General features: G+C 40.1%; 1 protein-coding gene across 2 annotated transcripts in view; it reads right to left on the bottom strand.

Annotated features, from left to right (window-relative positions):
- Positions 1-23,406, bottom strand: part of LOC143650343 (3-galactosyl-N-acetylglucosaminide 4-alpha-L-fucosyltransferase FUT3-like) — a 47,270-nt gene extending 23,864 nt beyond the window's left edge. For both annotated transcript variants that reach the window (XR_013159532.1, XM_077121025.1), the window contains exon 1: positions 23,179-23,406. The gene's annotated coding sequence lies outside the window, so the exon portion shown is untranslated. The remainder of the gene's footprint in view (positions 1-23,178) is intronic.
- Positions 23,407-24,623: the final 1,217 nt, after the last annotated feature.

Raw genomic sequence — 24,623 nt, 5'->3', positions numbered from 1 at the left:
GTGTATAGAAATACTACTGATTTTGGGGTGTTGATCTTGTACTCTGCCACTTTGCTGAATTCATTTATTCACTCTAGAAGCTGAGGAGCTTTGTTCTAGATCTTTCAGGATTTACAATGTATAGGATCATTTCATCTGCAAAAAGGGAGAATTTTATTTCTTCCTTTCCAAATTTGAATGTGTTTTTATTTTTTTTGCCTACTTATCCTTCAGGAGTTCCTTACTATGGAATAAAAGTGGGGATAGTGGGCATTTTTGTATTGTTCCCGATCTTACAGGGAATGCTTTGTCTTTCACCATTGAGGAGGATGTTAGCTGTGAGCTTTTAAATACGTCCTTTATCATGTTTAAGAGTGTGCTGGTTTAACAGGACGTATGGACACAAGAAAAGCCATGTTTTAATCAAAATCCCATTTTGTAAAGGCAGAATAATCCCTATTCAATACATGTTTGAAACTGTCATCAGATCATCTCCCTGGAGATGTGATTTAATCAAGAGCTAGATTAGGTGACAACATGTCTCCACCCATTTGGGTGGGTCTTGATAAATTTCTGGACTATAAAAGAGGAAACATTTTGGAGAATGGAGATTTGGAGATAGCAGAGGATGCTGCAGCACCACGAAGCAGAGAGTCCACCAGCCAGCGACCTTTAGAGATGAAGAAGGAAAATGCCTCCCAGGGAGCTTCATGAAACAGGAAGCCAGGAGAGAAAGCTAGCAGATGACGCCATGTTCACCATGTGCCTTTCCAGATGAGAGAGAAGTCCTGACTGTGTTCACCATGTGCCTTCTCACTTGAGAAAGAAATCCTGAACTTCATCAGTCTTCTTGAACCAAGGTGTTGTTCCCTGGATACCTTAGATTGGCCATCTCTATAGACTTGTTTTAATTGGGACATTTTCTCGGCCTTAGAACTGTAAACTAGCAACTTATTAAATTCCCCTTGTTAAAAGCCATTCCATTTCAGGTATTTTGCATTCTGGCAGCTAGCAAACTAGAACAAAGAGGCTTCCTTCTATGTCTCGTGTTGTATGTGTTTTTATGAAGGAGTGCTGCTGGATTTTCTGAAATGCTTTTTTGGTATCAATTGAAATGATGTGTGTGTGTGCGTTTTCCTTCATTCTATTAATGTGGTGTGTTAAATTAATTGAATGTCTTATGTTGAACCAACCTTGCCGAGATAAATCCCACTTGTTCATGGTGTGTAATTCTTGTAATATGCTGTTGAATTCGATTTACTGTATTTTGTTATGGATTTTTGCATCTATATTCATAAAAGATATTGGTCTGTAGTTTTCTTTGCTTGTGGTATCTTGATCTGGCTTTGGTATGAGGGTGATGTCGACCTTGTAGCATGAATTCCCTCTTCTTCAATTTTTTGGGAAGCATTGGAGCAGAATTGAAATGAAGTCATCTTAGATTGCTTGGTTGAATGCCCCTGTGAAGACATCTGGTCCCGGGCTTTTCTTTTTCACAATATCATCGCATAGTTGTATATTCATCATCATGATCATTTCTTAAAACATTTGCATTAATTCAGAAAAAGAAAGAAAACAGGAAAAAATTCATACATACTCCTTACCGCTCCCTTTCATTGATCACTAGCATTTCGATCTACTAAATTTATTTTAACATTTGTCCCCCTATTATTTATTTATTTTTAACCCATATGTTTTACTCATCTGTCAATAAGGTAGATAAAAGGGGTGTCAGACACAAGGTTTTCACAATCACACATCCCGTCGTGAAAGCTCTATCATTATACAATCATCCTCAAGAAACATGGCTACTGGAACACAGCTCCACATTTTCAGGCAGTTCCCTCCAGCCTCTCCATTACACCTTAACTAAAAAGGTGATATCTGAGGTGCCAAGAGGGCAGCTTAGTGTGGTGTAGGATGTAGTTCGTCCTCCAGAACAGCTACTAAATAACCAGGAACAGTGCAGAACAACTGATGAGGCCACGGCAGTGACTGGACACACAGTGTACCCCAGTATGGACAAGCTGGACTGGCTGTGAGCCCCCCAGAACCGTGAGTTCCCCAAGCTGTTCCAGCTGGCACCCCTCCCACACAGGCTGCTTCCCAGAGGGGAAAGGAAAGGGAGTTTACCAGCAGCAGGGGCTGAGCCCAACTAAGCTTCAAGAGTGGAATTAATTCACAAATTCTGACTACTAAAAATAGGCCCCCAGCTCAGGTGAACCTGGTCAAAGAGGAGGCTGCTGATTTCTGCCCCAGTGCTGAGGGGGCAGGGCTGACGGAAAAAGAAACAGAGGTTTTTTTTGTATCAGACAGCACATAATAATACTTGAAAGGGTCTGGGCTCTGAAGGAAAGGAGGGGCACACAGGATCTGAAGGTACACAAAGCAACATGCCAACTTATGCTCTCGATTGGTAAACATGAGGAACGGGGATCCTGCTCTGAGAAGGATTTTTCTTTTCTTTTTTTTTTTGTGGCTGTGTTTCTACAAAGGCTTGACTGCCTTTGGATACAGTGGCAGGGCTTCTCAGGCTGCAACTGCCCCAGACATAGGCAGAAACAAGCTCATTTGAGGGCTTCTCTGGAGGCTGTGCCTTTCCCAGGGGAGGGGTGGGTATCAGCTCAAGTGGAATCCCTCCCTCAAGGAATTCAGACCCCAGGGCTTGAAAGTTTGAAGCCATTAAAACCAGCCTACAACCTCTCCTCTGTCTCCACCATGCCCCAGCAGGGAGAGTCTGCCAAAGTTAAAGGTACTGCATCATCTTACACTGGTGGGACCTGCAGGCAGAAAAGCACCACATACTGGGCAGGATAAGAAAAAGAGAGTCCAGAGACTTCACAGGAAAGTCTTTCAGCCTGCTGGGTTTCACCCTCAGGGAAAACCGACATTGGTGACTCTTTCCTCCTGATAGGAGGCCAGTTTGGTCTGGGAAAATCCGTCTGGGGTCTATAATACCTACGTAGACCCTCCTAAGGGGGGGCGGGGAAGGTACCATACAAGCAGGGCAAGAAACAAGAAAACAAGAAACGAAAAATTATCCTCTGTTAAATAAAACTTAAGCTAGAGGTCCCGAATAAACTGAACTGAATGTCAAAGAACAGATAGACAACAAACTCATCCAGCAAAAAAAATACTATGTAAAAGAAAAAACAATCTCCAGAATAAACAAATTAAGGTAATTAAATGCCTAGATGCCAGGAAAAAATAACAAATAGCACTAGGAAAATTGAAGATATGGCCCAGTCAAAGGAACAAACCAACAATTCAAAAGAGATACAGGAATTGAAACAATTAATTCAGAATGTTCAAACAGACATGGAAAACCTCATAAAAAATCAAATCAATGAACTGAGGGAGGATATAAAGAAGGCAAGGGATGAACATAAAGAAGGAATTGAAAGTCTGAAAAGACAAATCTCAGAACTTATGGGAATGAAAGGCACAGTAGAAGAGATGAAAAAAAAACAATGGAAACCTACAATGTTAGATTTCAAGAGACAGAAGATAGGATTAGTGAACTGGAGGGCAGAACATCTGAAATCCGACAAACAAAACAAAATATAGGGAAAAGAATGGAGAAATATGAGCAGGGACTCAGGGAATTGAATGACAACATGAAGTGCATGAATATATGTGTTGTGAGTGTCACAGAAGGAGAAGAGAAAGGAAAAGGAGGAGAAAAACTAATGCAGGAAATTAACCCTGAAAATTTCCCAACTCTTATGAAAGACTTAAAATTACAGATCCAAGTAGTATAGCATACCCCAAACTGAATAGATCCAAATAGATGTACTCTGAGACATTTACTAATCAGAATGTCAGAGGTCAAAGAGAGAGAGAATCTTGAAAGCAGCAAGAGAAAAGCAATCCATCACAAACAAAGGAAGCCAAATAAGACTATGCATAGATTTCTCAGCAGAAACCGTGGAGGTGAGAAGAAAATGGGATGATATATTTAAATTACTAAAAGAGAAAAACTGCCAACCAAGAATTCGATATCCAGAAAAATTGTCCTTCAGAAATGAGGGAGAAATTAAAACATCTTCAGACAAAAAATCACTGAGAGAATTTGAGACCGGCTCTGCAAGAAATACTAAAGGGAGCACTAGAGGCAGATATGAAAAGACAGGAGAGAGGTGTGTGGAGAAGAGTGTAGAAATTAAGACTATGAGTAAAGGTAAAAAGAAGAAAAATTAGATACACATATAAAATCCAAAAGGCAAAATAGTAGAAGAAAGTACTATCCATACAGTACTAACACTAAATGTTAATGGTTAAACTCCCCAATCAAAAAACATAGACTGGCAGAATGGATTAAAAAATAGGACCCATCTACATGCTGTCTACAGGAAACACATCTTAGATCCAAGGATAAGGTTGAAAGTGAAAGGTTGGGAAAAGGTATTTCATGCAAATAACAATCAGAAAAGAGTAGGAGTAGCTATACTAATATCCAACAAATTAGATTTCAAATGTAAAACAGTTAAAAGGGACAAAGAAGGACACTATGTATTAATAAAAGTAACAATTCAACAAGAAGACATAACAATCATAAATATTTATGCACTGAGCCAGAATGCTCCAAAATACATGAGGTAAACACTGAAAAGAGAAATAGACACGTCTACCATAATAGTTGGAGACTTCAATTCCCCACTCTCATCAATGGACAGAACATCAAGACAGAGGATCAATGAAGACACAGAGATTTTAATAATACAATAAATGAGCTACACTTAACAGACATTTATAGACCATTGCACCCCACAACAGCAGTATACACCTTTTTCTCAAGTGCTCAGGGATCATTCTCAAGGATAGACCATATGCTGGGTCACAAAGCAAGTCTCAATAAATTTAAAAAGATTGAAATCATACAAAACACTTTCTCAGATCATAAAGGAATGAAGCTGGAAATCAATAATAGGCAGAGTGACAGAAAATTCACAAATATATGGAGGCTCAACTACACACTCTTAAACAACCAGTAGGTCAAGGAAGAAATTACAAGAGAAATTAGTAAATATCTCGAGGCAAATGAAAATGAAAACACAACATATCAAAACTTATGGGATGCAGCAAAGGCAGTGCTAAGAGGGAAACGTATTGCCCTAAATTCCTATATCAAAAAAGAAGAAAGAGCAAAAATTGAGGAATTAACTGTGCACATGGAAGAAGTAAAGAAAGAACAGTAAACTAAACCCAAAGCAAATAAAAGGAAAGAAATAATGAAGATTAGAGCAGAAATAAATGAAATTGAGAACATGAAAACAATTGAGAAAGTCAACAAAACCAGAAGTTGGTTCTATGAGAAAATCAATAAGATTGATGGACCCTTAGCAAGAGTGACAGAAAGAAGAGAGAGGATGCAAATGAATAAGATCAGAAATGAAAGAGGAGACATAACCACTGACCCTACAGAAATAAAGGAATTTTATGACAGGATACTATGAACAACTTTATGCTAATAAATATGACAATTTAAATGAAATGGACAACTTTCTAGAAAGGCATGAACAACCAACCTTGGCCCGAGAAGAAATAGACAACCTCAACAAACCAATCACAAGTAAAGAAATAGAATCAGTCATTAAGAAGCTCCCCCAAAAGAAAAGTCCAGGACGAGATTCCTTCACATGTGAATTCTACCAAACATTCCAGAAAGAATTAGTACCAATCCTGCTCAAACTCTTCAAAAAAATTGAAGAGGAGGGAAAGCTACCTAACTCATTCTATGAAGCCAACATCACCCTCATACCAAAGCCAGACAAAGATATTACAAAAAAAGAAAACTACGGACCAATCTGTCTAATGACTATAGATGCAAAAATTCTCAACAAAATTCTAGCAAATCGAATTCAGCAGCACATTAAAAGAATTATACATCATGACCAAGTAGGATTCATCCCAGGTATGCAAGGATGGTTCAACATAAGAAAATCAATTCATGTAATACACCATATCAACAAATCAAAGCAGAAAACCACACGATCTCCTCGATTGATGCAGAAAAGGCATTTGACAAAATTCAACATCCTTTCCTGTTGAAAACACTTCAAAGGATAGGAATAGAAGGGAACTTCCTCAACAATATAAAAGGAATATATGAAAAACCCACAGCTAACATCATCCTCAATGGGGAAAAACTGAAAACTTTCCCCCTAAGATCAGGAACAAGACAAGGATGTCCACTATCACCACTTTTATTCAACATTGTGTTGGAAGTTCTAGCCAGAGCAATTAGACAAGAAAAAGAAATACAAGGTATCAAAACTGGAAAGGAAGAAGTAAAACTCTCGCTGTTTGCAGACAATATAATACTATATGTCGAAAACCCAGAAAAAGCCACAGCAAAACTACTAGAGCTAATAAATGAGTACAGCAAAGTGGCAGGTTACAAGATCAACACTCAAAAATCTGTAGTGTTTCTATACACTAGTAATGAACAGTCTGAGGGGAAAATCAAGAAAAAATTCCATTTACAATTGCAGCCAAAAGAATAAAATATTTAGGAATAAATTTAACTAAAGAGACAAAAGACATATACAAAGAAAACTACAAGAAATTGTTAAAAGAAATCACAGAAGACCTAAATAGATTCAAGGGCATACTGTGTTCATGGATTGGAAGACTAAATATAATTAAGATGTCAATTCTACCTAAATCGATTTACAGATTCAATGCAATACCAGTTAAAATCCCCAAAACTTACTTTTCAGAAATAGAAAAACCAATAACCAAATTTATCTGGAAGGACAGGGTGTCCAAATAGCTAAAAGTATCCTGAGGAAAAAAAAATTATGTAGGAGGTCTCATGCTACCTGACTTTAAGGCATATTATGAAGCTACAGTGATCAACACAGTATGGTACTGGCATGAAGATAGATATACTGACCAATGGAATAGAATAGAGTGTTCAGATATAGACCCTCTCATCTACGGACAATTGATCTTTCGTAAGGCAGTCAAGCCAACTCACCAACTCACTTTTCATTATTGAAAAGAGTAATCTTTTCAATAAATGGTGCCTAGAGAACTGGATATCCATATGCAAAAGAATGAAAGAGGATCCATATCTCACACCCTATACAAAATTAACTCAAAATGGATCAAAGACCTAAACATTAGATCTAAGACCACAAAACTGTTAGAAGAAAATGTAGGGAAATATCTTATAAATCTTATAATTGGAGGCGGTTTTATAGACCTTACACCCAAAGCAAGAGCACTGAAGAAATAAATAAATAAATGGGAACTCCTCAAAATTAAACACTTTTGTGCATCAAAGAACTTCGTCAAGAAGGTAAAAAGACAGCCTACACAATGGGAGACAATATTTGGAAATGATATATCAGATAAAGGTCTAGTATCCAGAATATATAAAGAGATTGTTCACCTCAACAACAAAAAGACAGACAACCCAATTACAAAATGGGCAAAAGACTTGAACAGACACTTCTCAAAAGAGGAAATACAAATGGCCAAAAGGCACATGAAGGGATAGTCAACTTCCCTGGCTATTAGAGAAATGCAAATCAAAACCACAATGAGATATCATCTCAACCCACCAGAATGGTCATTACCAATAAAACAGAAAATGACAAGTGCTGGAGAGGATGCGGAGAAAGAGGCACACTTATCCACTGTTGATGGGAATGTCAAATGGTACAACCACTGTGGAAGGCAGTTTGGCGGTTCCTCAGGAAGCTAAATATACAATTGCCACATGATCCAGCAATACTATTGCTAGTATCTACTCAAAGGACATGAGGGCAAGAACACAAACAGACATTTGCACATCAATGTTTATAGCAGCGTTATTTATATTTGCAACGAGATGGAAACAGCCAAAATGTCCATCAACAGACGGGTGGCTAAACAAACTGTGGTGTATACATACGATGGAATATTATGTAGCTGTAAAATAAAATAAAGTTATGAAGTATGTGACAACACGGATGGACCTTGAGGACATTATGCTGAGTGAGATTAGCCAAAAACAAAAGGACAAATACTGTATGGTCTCACTGATGTGAACTAACATCAGTGAATAAACTTGGAGAATTTCATTATTAACAGAGACCATCAGGACATAGAAATAGGGTAGATATTGGGTAATTTGAGCTGAAGGGGTACAGACTGTGCAACAGGACTGATTGTAAAAACTCAGAAATGGACAGCACAACACTACCTAACTGTAATGCAATTATGTTAAAACACTGAATGAAGCTGAATGTGAGAATGATAGAGGGAGAAGGGCTGGGGACACAAATGAAATCAGAAAGAAAGATAGATGATAAAGATAGAGATGGTATAATCTAGGAATGCCTAGAGTGTATAATGATAGTGACTGAATGTACAAATTAAAAATTTTTTTTTGCTTGAGGAAGAACAAAGGAATGTCATTACTGTAGGGTGCTGAAAATAGATGGTAATTAATATTAAAAAAATTTAACTTATGTGTGAGACTAAAGCAAAAAATGTTTATTTGGTACAAAATTTATATTTTGGCTAGTGCATTTCCTAATATAATATAATATATAGTCAGCTTAACTGAACACCGTAAGTACATGGAAACTTGAGATTTTGTTGGTTTGTCCAGAGTTGATGCCACAATAAATCCCAGAGTGATTTAAACAGTGAATAAAAAAAATTTGCAAAGTCTCCTTTGGGGAATGGTAAGAAAGAGGGAAAATTAAACTTTCCTAAGCGGAGTTCTTGATATTCTCACAAGCAGTGGGGACAACCAAAGCAATAGGCTGAGCCTCCAATCTTGGGGTTTGTTCATATGAAACTTAACCCCACAAAGGATAGGTCAAGTCTACTCAAAATTAGGCCTAAGAGTAACCCCCAAGAGAGCCTCTTTTGTTGCTCAGATGTGGCCTCTCTCTCTAGCCAACACAACAAGCAAACTCACTGCCCTCCCTCTTCTACGTGGGACATGACTCCCAGGGGTGTGGACCTTCCTGGCAACATGGGACAGAAATGCTAGAATGAGCTGGGACTCAGCATCAAGCGATTGAGAAAACCTTCTCAACCAAAAGGGTGAAGAGTGAAATGAGACAAAGTGTCAATGGCTGAGAGATACCAAACAGAGTCAAGAGGTTATCCTGGCGGTTATTCTCACACATTAAATAGATATCACCTTGTTAGTCAAGATGTAATTGAGAAAAAAAAAGATGTAATGGGGATACATTTATAATCAGTAATTCACAATATCATCACATAGTTGCATATTCATCATCATAATCATTCCTTAGAACATTTGCATCAATTCAGAAAGAGAAATAAAAGAAAACAGAAAAAATTCATACACACCATACCCCTTACCCCTTCCTTTCATTGATCACTAGCATTTCAAACTAAATTTATTTTAACAATTGTTCCCCCTATTATTTATTTTTATTCCATATTTCTACTCGTCTGTTGACAAGGTAGATAAAAAAAGCATCAGACACAAGGTTTTCACAATCACACAGTCACATTGTGAAAGCTATATCATTATTCAATCATCTTCAAGAAACATGGCTACTGGAACACAGCTCCACATTTTCAGGCAGTTCCCTCTAGCCTCTCCATTACATCTTGAATAACAAGATGATATCTACTTGATGCATAAGAATAACCTCCAGGATAACCTCTCGACTCTGTTTGGAATCTCTCAGCCATTGACACTTTGTCTCATTTCCCTCTTCCCCCTTTTGTTCGAGAAGGTTTTCTCAATCCCTTGATGCTAAATCTCAGCTCATTCTAGGGTTTTTCTCAATCCCTTGATGCTGAGTCTCCGTTCATTCCAAGATCTCTGTCCCTTCTTGACTCTGTTTGGAATCTCTCAGCCATTGACACTTTGTCTCATTTCGCTCTTCCCCTTTTTGGTTGAGAAGGTTTTCTTAATACCTTGATGGCTGAGTCCCAGTTCATTCTAGGGTCTCTGTCCCATATTGCCAGGAAGGTCCACACCCCTGGGAGTCATGTCCCATGTAGAGAAGGGGAGGGCGCTGAGTTTGCTTGTCATGTTGGCTGAGAGAGAGAGGCCACATCTGAGCAACAAAAGAGGTTCTCTTGGGGGTGACTCTAAGGCCTAATTTTAAGTAGGCTTAGCCTATCCTTTTTGGGGTTAAGTTTCATATGAAAAAACCTCAAGGCTGGGGGCTCAGCCTATTGCTTTGGTTGTCCACACTCCTTGTGAGAATATCAAGAATTCTCCACTTGGGGAAGTTGAATTTTCCCCCTTTCTCACCATTCCCCCAAGGGGACTTTTCAAATACTTTTTTATTCACTGTTCAAATCCTTCTGGGGGTTATCGGGGCATCACTCTGGACAAACCTACAAATTCTCATGCCTGGGCTTTTCTTTGTTGGGAGGTTTTTGATCACTGATTTACTGGTAATTGCTTTGTCATGATCTATTTCTTCTTGAGTCAACGTAGGTAGTTACATTTCTAAGACTTTGTCCATTTCATCTAGGATATCTACTTTGTGGTGTGCAGTTGTTCACAGTATCTTTATAGTCCTTTTAATTTCCACGAGATTGGTAGTAATGTCCCCCTTTTCATTTCTGATTTTAGTTTTTTATATCCTCTTTATTTCTTTGTCATTCTAGCTAAAGATCTGTCAACGTTATTGATCTTTTCAAAGAACCAACTTTTGGTTTTGTTGACTCTCTTTATTGCTTCTCTGTTTTCTGCTTCATTTATCTCTGATCCAATATTCTTTAGTTCCTTTCTGCCCTCTTTGTGTTTAGTTTTCTGTTCTTTTCCCAGTGCTTCCAGCTTTAAAATTAGATGTCTGCTTTGAATGTTTCTTCTTTTTTAATGCAAGCACTGAAGAGATATAAATTTCCCTCTCAGTGCTGCCTTTGCTGCATCCCATAAAGCATTTATTGTCATTTTGGTTTTTGTTTGTTTTTCATCCCGTAAGTTTTTATGTGTTTTATTTTCATTTTTATTCACGTCAAGAAATTTCCTATTTTCACTTTTGATTTCCTCTTTAACCCATCAGAGTAAGTTGTTTAATTTCCACATATTTATACATTTTCTCTGTTATTGATGACTAGTTTCATTCCGTTGTGGTTGGAGAATATACATTGTATGAGTTCAATATTTCTGAATTTTTGGAGACCTGTGTCTTGGAAATGATCTTGTGCATTTGAAATAATCTGTATTCTGTATTTGTTGGGTGTGGTGTTTTATATAAATCTGTTAGGTTTAGAATATCGTTCAGGGCTTGTACTTCCTTATTGCGTCTAATCCATTCACATTTAAAGTAACTACTGATAACGCAGCACTTAGTTCTCCCATTTTGTTCTTGTAAGTATTATACCTTTTTTGACCCTCAATTCTTCTTTTATGCCTACTTTCATATATATTTGATTTGTGTGTTATACCACATTGAGTGCCTTCTGTTTTCTACCCAGATATACATTTCATCTATTTTCCGTGTGGTTACAATGGTGTTAAAATTTAACATCCTAAATATGCAGCAATTATACTTTGATACCAAGTTCAACAGCATACACTTATACTTTCCTATGCCCCTCTGTCACCCCACCTTTTTTGCACTTATCACCACTTATATCTTTGTACATTGTATGTCCAAAAACATAGATTTATCATCACGTTCTGTGCATTTACTTTTTAGAAACTTTCAGAATAAGAAGTGGAGTTACATACCAAATAATGCACTATAATTATGCTAGGTATTTATAATTACCAGTACGGATACATTTACTGGAGGCTTTTATTTCTTTATGCAGCTTTCAATCACTGTTTAGTATCCCTTGCTTCTAGGGCAGGTCTGGTGGTAATGAACTCCCATATCTCATCTTTATATGAGGATGTCTTAATGTCTTTTTCTCTTTTTTCTTTTTTTTGTATGCTGTATGGCAGGGGGTCATACTTCATTCTTTTTCCATGTGAGTATCCCATTATTGCAGCACCATTTGTTGACTTTTTTGTTTGTTTTTGGTAAGTGCATGGGCGAGGAATCGAATCTGGACCTCCCACGTGGCAGGCGAGAATTCTACCACTGAACTACCCTTGCAACTCCTCCCTCATATTTTGAGAGAAAGTCTAGCTGGATATAAAATTCTTGGTTGGCAGTTTTTTCTTTCAGCACGTTAAGTATTTCAACCTACTGCCTTCTTGTCTCCACGGTTTCCGATAAGAAATCGGCGCTCAACCTAATCAAAACTCCTTTGTATGTAACGTGTTGCTTTTCTTTTGCAGCTTTCAAAACTCTCTTGATGTCCTTTGCTTCAATAGTGTAATCAATACAATGATGGGGTGTATATTTCTTCCTGTTTGTACTGTTTGGTGTTCTCTGGGCTTCTTAGATGCTCAAATTCATGTATTTTGCTAAGTTTGGGAAGTTTCTCTGTCATCATTTCTTTGACTGGCGCTTCTGCCCATTTCTATCTTTCTTTTCTTTCTGGGACCCTTATAATGCACATATTGGTGAACTTGGACTCACAGAGGTGTTGCAGGCTATTTTCATTTTTTTAATGAAATTTTAATGAGATATATTCACACACCATACACTTCATCCAAACAATACACTTAGTGGCTCACAGTGTCATCATATCGCTGTATATTCATTACTACAATCAATTTCAGAACATTTTTGTTTCTAAAAAAAAGCAAAAAGAGAGAGAGCGAAAACCCCAAACATCCTGTACCTTTTATCTCCACCATCATTTATTGACTCCTAGCATTGGTGTGGGACATATGTTACAGCTGATGAAAGAATATTGAGATATTACTGTTGAATGTGATTCATAGTTTGCCGTACGTGCATTTCCCCCCATTTCCCATATATTAGTAACTCCTTGCAATAATTTTGTACATTTGTCCTAGTGCATGGAACAAATTTTTTATACTTGTGCTGTTCATCACAGCATTTTCATTTTTAATAATTTTTTTTTCTTTCCACTCCTCAGCCTGACCCATTTCAAGAAGCTTATCTTCAAGTTCACTGATTCTTTCTTCACCTAGCTCCAATCTGCTCTTGAGGTCTTCTTGACAATTTTTCATTTCAGTTACTATGGTCTTCAACTCCAGTAATTCTGTTTGGTTCCTTTTTATAATAGCAATCTCTTTACAGAGTCTCTCATACTGCTCTCTCATTGTTTTCCTGATATCCTCTCGTTCTTCCTCTGCATTTTCCTTCATCTCTTTGAGCATTCTGAAGATAGTTCTTGTAAGCGTTGTTTGATATGTCGACTTCTTTGGTGCTTTCTGGGTTTTTATCTTCTTCCCTGGATGGGTCATCATTTCCTGAGTCTTTGTCTTTTACTCTTTTGTTACACACCATACATTTTAATATTTATAATGTTAACTCTGGGAACTATTACTTGAGATGTCTGTTTCTTGGTTTTATAACCAGCTGTGATCAGATAGAGCTTTTCTGAAGCACCAGCCGTTCTATTGGGAAATCTGCCAAAGGCAAATAAATGTGAAGGGTGCGTGTCTTGTCCTCTTTTGCTTGTTAGTTGTCCCAGAGTCCCCTTGTCCACAAGAATTTATTTATCCCCTCTGTTTCCCCAGGAACAGACCATCCATCTCTTGAATGTTCAGAAGCTGGCAAGACTTTGTCACAAATTGTCAGCCTCTCCAGCTGTGCTTGCTCCCTTCATCGTCTCAGCTGCTTTTCCCTGGAGTGCAGATTCTGGGAGGGGCACTTTGCACATCAGAACAGTGCCAGGGACCCAGCAGGGGGCACAGACCACTCGGCAGTGCCCTGGGGAGGGGCTGGGGAGGGGCTAGTCCCAAAAGCTGGGCTTTCCTGACCCGCCCAGCCAATGCGGCCTGTCAGCGAACTGTCCCCGCAACCCTGGGGGACAGCAGCATCTTTAAATCTCCTCCACCTCCTGTCTGGGGAGGGTTGAAACAATGCCTACCCTCAGGGCTGGGCCCCCAGTGATCCGAAGTTGTTCATCAAAAGCCATGCTCAGGCTGTGCCACTCTTGTTTTTGAGGGAGGATTTTTATGCCCCTTTCTGGGACCCTGGGTGACCTGCCATGAATGGGTGCAGGTACCTACCACCCAGAGAGCAATTGGCAAAGCTTTACCTTGCTCTACCAACCTCTCTCCCACGCTTCCCTTGACACTGTACCATGTTCTTCTGGCCTCTTGTGTTTCAAAATAGTTTTTTTCTTTTTTGTTTTTAGGTGGTTCCTGCCTGTTTCATAGTTGTGTAGGTGGAAGGACTGAGTTGTGGAGCAATCTGCTCTGCCATCTTCCTGCAATCCTCCAGCCAGTACTTTTTTTTTTTTTTTTTGCATTTTAGCACCAGTAGGAAGTAAGAAGTGCTAATGTATACGAAAAAATGCAACACAATAGTTCTGGCACTCATCGTTATCGATCTGGTTATCTTTACTGGAGGATTTAATTTCTTTATGTCGCTTTTGTCTAGTTTCCTTTCTTTCCAGTCTATCGAACTCCTTTCAACATTGCATCTGGGGCAGGTCTGGTGGAATTGAACTCCCTCTGCTTTTATTAATCTTGGCATCTTATTGCAATCCCCCTCCTGGTTTTTCTGTAATTATTTTTTTTTTATTAGCCACAACTTTACTGTTTGGGTAGGACCCCATTTCACTTTAACCGTTGTAAATTTAGCATCCAAATGCATTAAGTGTAAAAAGCACGCCTAATTTCCAAGACCTGGTGTGGAAAACAGAATGAAGAATGTACCAGGATCGTAGGAGGATGGTGGGATAGGATGCTTGATGAATCAGACCCGCCACCGAATGCTATCAAACGAGCAGGAACTGTCTGAATCAACTATTTTGGAATTCTGGAGTCCAGTAGGAACTCTGTATACGGTCCAGAGAACAGCGGAAGGAAGAGGCTGGAAAATTGTGGCAGATATTGGTAAATTTCACCCTCTGTGCTGCAGCTAACATCTCCAGTTCCACAACTGTGTGGCAGGCCCTGCTTCTCCAAAATCTGGGGGAATGGGTTCTGGTCACTGAGCCCTGCATTTTTTTTTCTTTTTGTTTTTTGGTGCATGGGCTGGGAAGTGAACTCTGGGCTCCTGCATGGCAGGCGAGCAGTCTGCCACCAAATCTCCCATGCACTGAGCCCTGCTTTTGATCAGCTACTTTAGAATCGCATGGCTCTGAGGGAACCATTATTTTAACACCCCTCGGGAAAAAGTGGTGGAGGGGTCTTAAAGAGGCAAGCCCTCCCCCCCCACACACATCTTTTCTCTTTCCATTCCCTGATGGGAAATAAAAACTAATTTGGAAAAGTCACAAATTGATGTCTCCAGCCATCCATAATAAGAATCAACAAAAATATTCACAACCCCAGAGAAATGGGAGAACTAGATTTCCAGAGTTTAACATAATACTCAGAATGTCCAGTTAGCCACAAAAAATTGCAAAACACATAAAGAAACAGGAAAATAGAGTCCAGTCCCAGGGGGAAAAAAAAAAACAAAAGAAAGTACCAGAAACTATCCCTATGGAAGCGCATACATTAGAACCATTAGTCAAATATTTTAATTCAACTCTCTTAAATTTGTTCAATGAACTAACAGAATCCATATACAAAGGAACTGAAGGAAACCAATAAGATGGTGTCTGAAAAAAATGAGGTGATGGACATTATTAAGAGGAACCAAACGGAAATTTTGGAGCTGCAAAGTACAGTCATTGAAAGGAAAGACTCGTTAGATTCGGCAGCAGATTTGAACAGGCGGAAGAGGGAGTCAGCAAATATGATGACAAGACAATCAAAATTATCCCGTGTGAGGAGCAGAAGGGAAAAATAATGAGGAAAAATGAAGAGAGCTGTGGCACCTGTGCACAAAAACATGCATCATGGGATTCCCAGAGGAACAAGAGGAAGACAGAGATACCCTAGCAAAGCTCAGCCCAGACTGGTGATCTACGAAAACTGAAATAATAAATGCTACTGTTTTAAGATGCTAAAAAAAAGAGAGCGAGAGAAAGAGAAAGGGGCAGAATAAGTATATGAAGAAATAATTGCTGAAAATTACCCAAATCGGATGAAAGACATGAATATGTGTATATTCATGAACTCCAAGATCTAAGCGATCTACTCCAAGACATATTAGAGTGCAACTGTCAAAATCCAAACACAAAGAGAGGATTCTGAAAGCCACAAGAGAGAAGTTTCTTCTCATGTACAAAGAATCTCCAATAACACAAAAAGCAGGTTTTTCATTAGAAAACTTAGAGGCCAGAAGACAGTTGGGTGACATGTTTCAAATCCTTAAAGGAGAAAAACTGTCAACCAAGAATTTTATATGTGGCAAAATTATCTTTAAAAAATGAAGGAAAGGGTGGTGCAACGGTGGCTCAGTGACAAGAATTCTCACCTGCCGAGCTGGAGACCCGGGTTCGATTCCTGGAGACTGCCCACGCAAAAAAGGAAGGAGGGTGTGTGTGTGTGTGAGGGTAGTTCAGTGGTAGAATTCTCGGCCGTGGGAGACCCAGGTTCGATTCCCAGCCCATGCACTTCCAAAACAAACAAGCGAAAAATCAAACAAGTAAAAATTCAGCAAACAGTGCTGCAATAAAGGGATACTCATATGGAAAAGGAATGAAATGTCCTGCCATATAGCATACAAAAAAAAAAAAAGAAGAAGAAGAAGAGGAAGAAGAAGGAGAAATTGAGACACTTTTACAGATAAATGAAAGCTGAAAGAGTCCATTACCAGAAGACCTGCCCTACAAGAGGGGATAAAGGGAGTCCTTCAGGCTGACAAAGAAAGGACACTAGATGTAAATCGAAGCCATGAGAAGAAACAAACAACATCGTTAAAGGTAACTACATAAGTAAATATAAAATCACGTGTGGTAGTTAGATTCAGTTGTCAACTTGGCCAGGTGAAGGCACCTAGTTCTGTTGCTGTGGACATGAGCCAATGGTACGTGAACCTCATCTGTTGCTGATTACATCTGCAGTTGGCTAGGAGGTGTGCCTGCTACAATGAATGATGTTTGATTTAATTGGCTGATGCTTAAATGAGAGACTCAGTGTAGCACAGCCCAAGCAGCTCAGCATATGTCATCTCAGCACTCGCAGCTCAGCCCAGGCCTTTGGAGATGCAGAAAGAAATCACCCCGGGGAAAGTTGTTGGAACCCAGAGGCCTGGAGAGAAGGCCAGCAGAGATCAGCCTGTGCCTTCCCACGTAAGAAAGAACCTCAGTGGAAAGTTATCTGTCTTTCCTCTGAAGAACTAATAAAATAAATCCCCTTTTATTAAAAGCCAATCTGTCTCTGGTGTGTTGCATTCCGGCAGCTAGCAAGCTAGAACGTCCTGCATTATTGTACCTTTGGTTTGTAGCTGCTTCCCCCTACCATATGATTTAACAGGCAATGTGTAAAATAGCGTTTAAAATCTATGTTAATGAGCATACAACACTGTGATGACTGAAGCTGTCATGTACCCCAGAGAAAGCCGTCTTCTTTGAATCTGTTCCTGCGGATGTAGACCTATTGTGGGTGGGACCTTTTGATTAGATTGTTTCCATGGAGATGGGACTCACCCAATTCAAGGTGAGTCTTAATCCTTTACTGGAGTCCTTTTTGAGAGGATAAAACACATACAGAAGCTGAGAGATGAAATGAAGAGTTCACAAAGAAAAACCCCAGACGGAGAAGCCAGAAGCTGAAGCAATGAAACCCGGGACAGAAGGACTAGCAGACATCTTCGTGTGCCTTGCTATCTGACAGAGGCTCTCAAGCTTGCTGGTATCTGGTCTTCAGAGAAGATGTCATCTTCTTGATACCTTAATTGGAACATTTTCACTGCCTGAGAACTGTAATTTTGTAAGCTTAATAAAGCCTCATTGTTAAAAGCCAACCCACTTCTGGTATATTACATTTCGTCACCTTATCAAACCAAAACAAATGTTAAATATGTAGGGCCTGAGATAATAGTAATATAGAGGGAAAAGGAAGTGGAGATACAGAAGCAGAGAGTTTGTATATTTCTGAAACTAAGTTGGAACTAGTCAAACTTAGTTATTAGTTTGAGATGTTAATGTAATTACAGAGATAACCAATATGAAAATAGCTAAAATACATAGAAAAAAGGAAAAAAGAAGGGAAGCAAAATGGCATACCTTGAAAAAGCAACTGAAGTTTATTAAAAGGCAGTGATGGAGTAATTGCAATGGATTTTTAGATTTTGTACCCAAAGCACATGCAACATAAGAGAAAACAGAATGGAATTCATCAAAAATTGAAAACTTTAGTGCGTCAAAAGACATTATCAAGAAGTAAAAGGACAACCTACAGAATGGAAGCAAATGTTTGGAAACCATGTATCTGATAAGGGTTTGATATCCAGAATATATAAAGAACTCCTATAACTCAACAACAAAAAAGACAAACAACCCAATTAAAAAAATGGGTTAAGGGGTGCAGGGGTTGTTCAGTGGTAGAATGCTCGCCTTTCACGTGGGATACCTAGGTTCGATTCCTGGAGTGTGCACCCCCCCCCCCCCCAAAAAAAGGCTAAGGATTTGGATAGACATTTCCCTAAGGAAGATAGTCAAATGGCCAATAAATATATGAAAAGCTGTTCAATGTTATTAGCCATTAGAGAAATAAACTACAATGAGATACCATTTCATGCCCATTACGATGGCTATTATTTAAAACACTGAAAATAACAAGTGTTGGCAAGGATGTGGAGAAATATTCAACTGTGTGAATTGTTGGTTGGAACATAAAATGGGGCAACCACTGTGGAAAACGGTTTTGCTGTTTTCAGAAAGTTAAACATAGAATGACCTATGACCTAGCACTTCCACTCCTAGGTATATCCCTAAAATAATTGAAAGCAGGGTTTCAGACAGAAATGGGCACACCAGTGTCCACTGCTGCATTGTTCACAGAAGCCAAAATACAGAGGCAGCTCAAGTATTCATCAACAGATGAATGAAAAAACAAACCGTGGTATGTGCATACAATAGAATATTATTCAGCCATAAAAAAGAAGTGACGTATCAGGAGATAGAAATAGAGTAGATACTGGGTAATTGGAACTGAAGAGACCCAGATTGTGCAGCAGGACTGATTGTAAAAATTCAGAAATTGATAGCACGATTCTACCTAACTGTAATACAATAATGTTAGAACCCTGAATGAAGCTGAATGTGAGAATGATAGAGGGAGGAGGGCTGGGGGACAAATGAAATCAGAAGGAATGATACACAATAAAGACTGAGATGGTATAATCTAGAAATGCCTAGAGTGTATAATAATAGTGAAATGTACAAGGTACAATTTTTAAAATATTTTTACATGAAGAAGAACAAAGGAATGTCAATAATGCAGGGTGTTGAAAATAGATGGTAATTAACATTTTAAAACTTTAACTTATGTGGGAGACTAAAGCAAAAAATGTTTATTTGGTACAAAATTTATATTGTGACTAGTGCATTTCCTAATATAACTTATGTGGACAGCTTAATTGAACATCATAAGTACATGGAACCTTGAGTAGGGCATGAGATTTTGTAGGTTTGTCCAGAGTGATGCCTTGATAAATCCCAGAGTGATTTGAACAGTGAATAAAAAGTATTTGCAAAGTCCCCTTGGGGGAATTGTGAGAAAGGGGGAAAATTCAACTTCCCCAAGTAGAGAATTCTTGATATTCTCACAAGCAGTGGGGACAATCAAAGCAATAGGCTGAGCCTCCAATCTTGGGGTTTTTCATATGAAAGTTAAACCCCGCAAAGGATAGGCTAAGCCTACTTAATATTAGGCCTAAGAGTCACCCCAAAGAGAACCTCTTTTGTTGCTCAGATGTGGCCTCTCTCCCCAGCCAACACAACAAGCAAACTCACTGCCCTCCCCCTCTGTACGTGGGACATGACTCCCAGGGGTGTGGATCTTCCTGGCAATGTGGGACAGAAATGCTAGAATGAGCTGGGACTCAGCATCAAGGGATTGAGAAAACCTTCTGACCGAAAAGGGAAAGAGAGAAATGAGACAAAATAAAGTGTCAATGGCTGAGGGATTCCAAACAGTGTAAAGAGATTATCCTGGAGGTTATTCTTATGCATTGAATAGATATCACCTTTTTAGTTAAGGCGTAATGGAGAGGCTGGAGGGAACTGCATGAAAATGTAGAGCTGTGTTCCAGCAGCTATGTTTCTTGAAAATGATTGTATAATGATACAGCTTTCGCAGTGCGACTGTGTGATTGTGAAAGCCTTGTGTCTGATGCTTCTTTTATCTACCATATGGACAGACGAGTAAAACATATGGATTAAAAATAAATAAATAATAGAGGGAACAAATGTTAAAATAAATTTAGTAGATTGAAATACTAGTATCAATGAAGGGGAGGGGTAAGGGGTATGGTATATGTGAATTTTTTTCCGTTTTCTTCTTATTTCTTTTTCTGAATTGATGCAAATGGTCTAAGAAATTATCATGATGATGAATATACAACTATGTGATCAAAAAATTATAGCTCTTTTCTTTCTTTGCTTTGTATATATGTTATATTTTACAATAAAAAGTTGTTTTTTTTTAAAAAAAGAAGAAACAAACAAACAACAACAAAAAAAGAAGTGACATGCTGGCCCATGCTACAACCTAGATGAATCTTGAAGACATTATGCTAAATGGAATAAGCCAAACAGAAAATGATAAATGTATGATTTCTCTTATATAAAATACTTAGAATGAGTAAATTCATGCAGACAGAACAGAAAAGTGGTCATCAGGCATGGTGGGAGGGAGGAATGGGGAGTTATTAGTAAAGGAGTATGAGTTTTAGTTTGGAATGACAAAAATAATCTGAAAATGAATATTGGTGAAAGTTTGAACAATATAGTCAATATACTTAATGTCAAAGAATTATCCACTTAAAAAAGGTTAAAATGATTTTTATGTTATGTATATTTTACCACAATAAAATATGTTAATTGTATATCTTTTAATTAATTATATTTTAAAATGCAAAAAAAAAGAGAGAAAAGAATTGAGGAACAAAAAAGGTACAAGACTTATAAAAACCAAAGAGGAAAGTGGTGGAAAAAAATCATGCATTAGCAGTAGTTACCTTTAAATGTAAACGGGTTAGACTCTCCAATTAAAAGGCAGTGATTGGCAGACTGGATCAAAAAACCTCGACCCAACTACGTGCTATTCACAAGAGACTCAAAGACACAAGTATGTTGAGGAGGGTACAACACAGTGTCCAGAGACTATAGTTAATGGTACAATTAAAAAAGTATTCTTTCATCAATTGCAACAAATGTACCAAATTAATGCAAGATGTCAATCATAGGGTGGTGTGGTAGTTTGAAGGTGTCATGTACCCCAGAAAAAGCTATGTTCTTATAATCCATCCCTGGGGGTGCAGATCTGCACTAGGGTGGGTCTTAATCCTTTTACTGGAGTCCTTTATAAGAGGATAAAGGACACACAACGAAGAGAGACGAAATTAAGAGACACTCACTAGAGAAGACCACCAAAGAAGCCGAGAGAGGAAACCACTGAAGCCAGCAGCTGAGAGCAGCGAAACCTGGGAGAAAAGGAGCAGCAGATGCTGCCGTGTGCCCTGCCGTGTGACAGAGGAGCCCCAGGTGCCAGTAGCCTGTCTTTGGAGTCCAGGTATCGTCCTGTGGATACCTTGAGTTGGACATTTTCATGGCTTAAGAACTGTACATTGTAAGTTACTAATTCCCCAGTAAAGAAGCCAACCCATTTCTGGTATATTGCATTTTGGCCACTTTAGCAAACCAAAACAGGTGGTATATGGGAACTGTATATTTTATTCATGATTTTTATGTAAACCTACAACTTCTCTCTCTATATATATTTAAAAGACACGGGTATGTTGAAAGTGAAAAGAAGGAAAAAAGTATTCTGTGTAAATAGTCATCAAAGGAGAGCTGGGGTGGCTATGCTAATACCAGGCAAAATAAACTTTTAATAAAAAACTGTTAAAAAGGACAGAGATGGGTAGGCCATGGTGGCTCAGTGGGAGAGTTCTTGCCTGCCATGCCAGAGACCTGGGTTCGATTCCCGGTGCCTGCCCATGCAAACGAAAAAAAAAGTTAGGGGCAGAGATGGACACTATATATATTGATAAAATTAGTCTTTTTCTATTTTGATTACATATTTGAATGTGCTGGGTGAGATAAGAGACATTGTTAAAATTAATTTCACCCGTTATCTTTTTATTGCTTTTAATGTGGCTTGCTGGACAATTTAAAATCATATGGTCACTGGCATGGTAGTTTTATTGGACCGCGGTGCTCCATAAAGAACTGTTCTCCTGGAAAGTGGCTTTTGTAGGTCGAAAAGGGAACAAGATATAAAATTGCATTTGCTCCAAATTTCCTGGAATCAGACTCGGGGGGGGGGGGGGCAGGTCTCCAGGGAGGGAGTTTAAGGCACAAGAGGCAAGAGGGAAGGAGGCTGAATTTTGTTTACCACATTGTACTTTGCACTCTTACAATCTTGGGTCAGATGTGAAGGCAGGATACATAGAAACATAATTAAAATCAATATGGTTAATCGTGCTGTTCAGTACACCCTGAATTTATGGCAGCCTCTCCTAGGAAATACGGAGGCCCCTGGAGTGCTCAGGAGGAGGGCAGGTGTGAGGGGGTGCATAAGTCTGGGAAGCCACACCTGAGGTCCCTCCCATGCTGAACCTGTTATTTTTCTAACAAAAAGACTGAAAAAGGCCACCATGCTGGGACGCCCCAAAGATCAAGAACAAACAAACAAAAAAGCACCCTACTTCCTCATCCCCCTGGGCAGAGGCAGAGGAAAAGCCAAAGAGGCGAAGAATGAGTAGATTTAGTCGGTCAAAGAGGCGGTGAGATTTCTAATCTGGAACTTGGCCAGAGAGAGAAAGAAACCCCCAGTTCTTCCAACTTTGGCAAATCAATGAGCTCTCCCAACCGACAGCTCCATCCCTGGGTCCCATATGGTGCCCAGAAAGGCCCGCTCACCTTTAACTGAGGGCTGCTGGCACAACTCTAGGCCATTCCACAAGCCACCGGAACCCATCCCCCACCTTCCGTGCTCTGTCAGCTCCAGGGACTGAATCTGTGCGATTTATCCCAAGCAGACAGGATGGGGGACTCAGGGTGAGAAAGCCACTTTTCCCTGGGAGTCCCGAGGGCTTTCCCAGGAGGCATCCAATGCATTCCAGAATGAGGGCATGAGTTTGCCCCGAGAGCCCTTACCTGGGGGAGCAAGTGCAGGGGACAGCGAGCAGCTGACCAGGAGGCAGGGGACTGAGGCAGTGTTCACCTCCCTGGGTGTGGGCATGGCAGGAACAGGGAGAAGAAGGAAGTAAGCGTACCTCTTGCTGTAGGACAGCCCCATCCAAACCCACACCTGCCACTGTGACCTAGGACATCCTGTTCCGGAAATAAGGCCAATCTCCAGAAGCAAATAAGAGGACTGCCTCAGTGCCCACTGGGAAACTGACAGTGGTGGTGCAGGAAGTTACAGATCAAGGCCACTGCACTGGCCCCACCTGTGATCTTGAGGCTGTATGGCTTTGGGCGCGTCACTGATTCAACCATAGGGTGGAAAGGTCAATCCGAATCACTGGTTCTCAAAGCTGGTTCCATGGGGAACGCCAGGAGGGTTCCTTGAGGGATGGGGAGGGGGCTGGGTGAGTTGGATTTCACGCTTTTCACACCAGCTTCCAGAAGATCCCACCCTCCTCATGCACTCAGCCTGTCAACAAACATTCCTTGTCCCGCTGTGTGCTGAGGTCAGAGATGGTGGGGAGATAGACAAGCTCTAGGGTGACACACAGTCTTGATTAGAAGTAAGAAAGGAAGGTGTGAACCTGATCTGTGAGCTTCTGTGGAAGTTCTCCAAGCAATAGGAGCAAAAGGAGAGGAAAGAGCAGTCCAGGCGGAGGGGCTGACCTGTGCAAAGGTCTGGAGGCAGGAAGTCCTGGCATGTTAGAGGCACTGGATGAAATTCAGTAAGGTTTGTCTTCATGCGTCTCTGTGTGTCTTGCCACCAGCCCTCTCCCTGCAGGGTCCCCCAGATCACCTTGAGAGCCCCTGGGGAGCCACCCAGGCTTGCCGGAGCGAGTGAGAAGAATGTTCTGGAAGACTGGTTGGCAGAGATCCTTTTATGCTCTGCTAATCCTATCCTGGGTGCGGAAGCTGCGGGGTTGGCCTCTAGGCATGAGTGACTTTCCTGTACCTATGCAAGATCCGGGAGCATCCTTCAGGCAGCCTGGAGTGCCACCATCTGAACCCTGGGCCACCAGAGGCTCCAGGAGGCAGGGCTGGCTCAGAAAGGGGGGCTGGGGAGTGGGGAGTCTCCCCAGGTCAGGGCCTTTGCAGAGAAGGCTGGCCTAAGTCTCCTCGTTGAACAATCAATCACGGGGCTGTCCACCCTGGTGTCACTGTGTCCTGGGCCCATGGCCAAGCTTTATGAGTGTGACCCAGAGCCTCCTCAGTCGTTGTCTAAGACAGGAGCCCAATTCTAGAGTGGGAAGGCTCTTTGGCCAGAGTCCCTTGGAATCTCTAATGCACCGAGCTGAGCCAGCTTCCAGGCGTTGGCATGAGCTGAACTTTGTGCTGGGGACGCTCCACCACCGCCCCGCTCCAGCTCAACTCCTGGTTCTCCTGAGTTATACCTAGTTCATCCTTCAGGGCTC

This window comes from Tamandua tetradactyla, chromosome 11 (assembly GCF_023851605.1).
Source record: "Tamandua tetradactyla isolate mTamTet1 chromosome 11, mTamTet1.pri, whole genome shotgun sequence".
In the NCBI taxonomy this organism is placed as follows: domain Eukaryota; kingdom Metazoa; phylum Chordata; class Mammalia; order Pilosa; family Myrmecophagidae; genus Tamandua; species Tamandua tetradactyla.
This window is presented reverse-complemented; position numbering and strand designations above follow the sequence as displayed.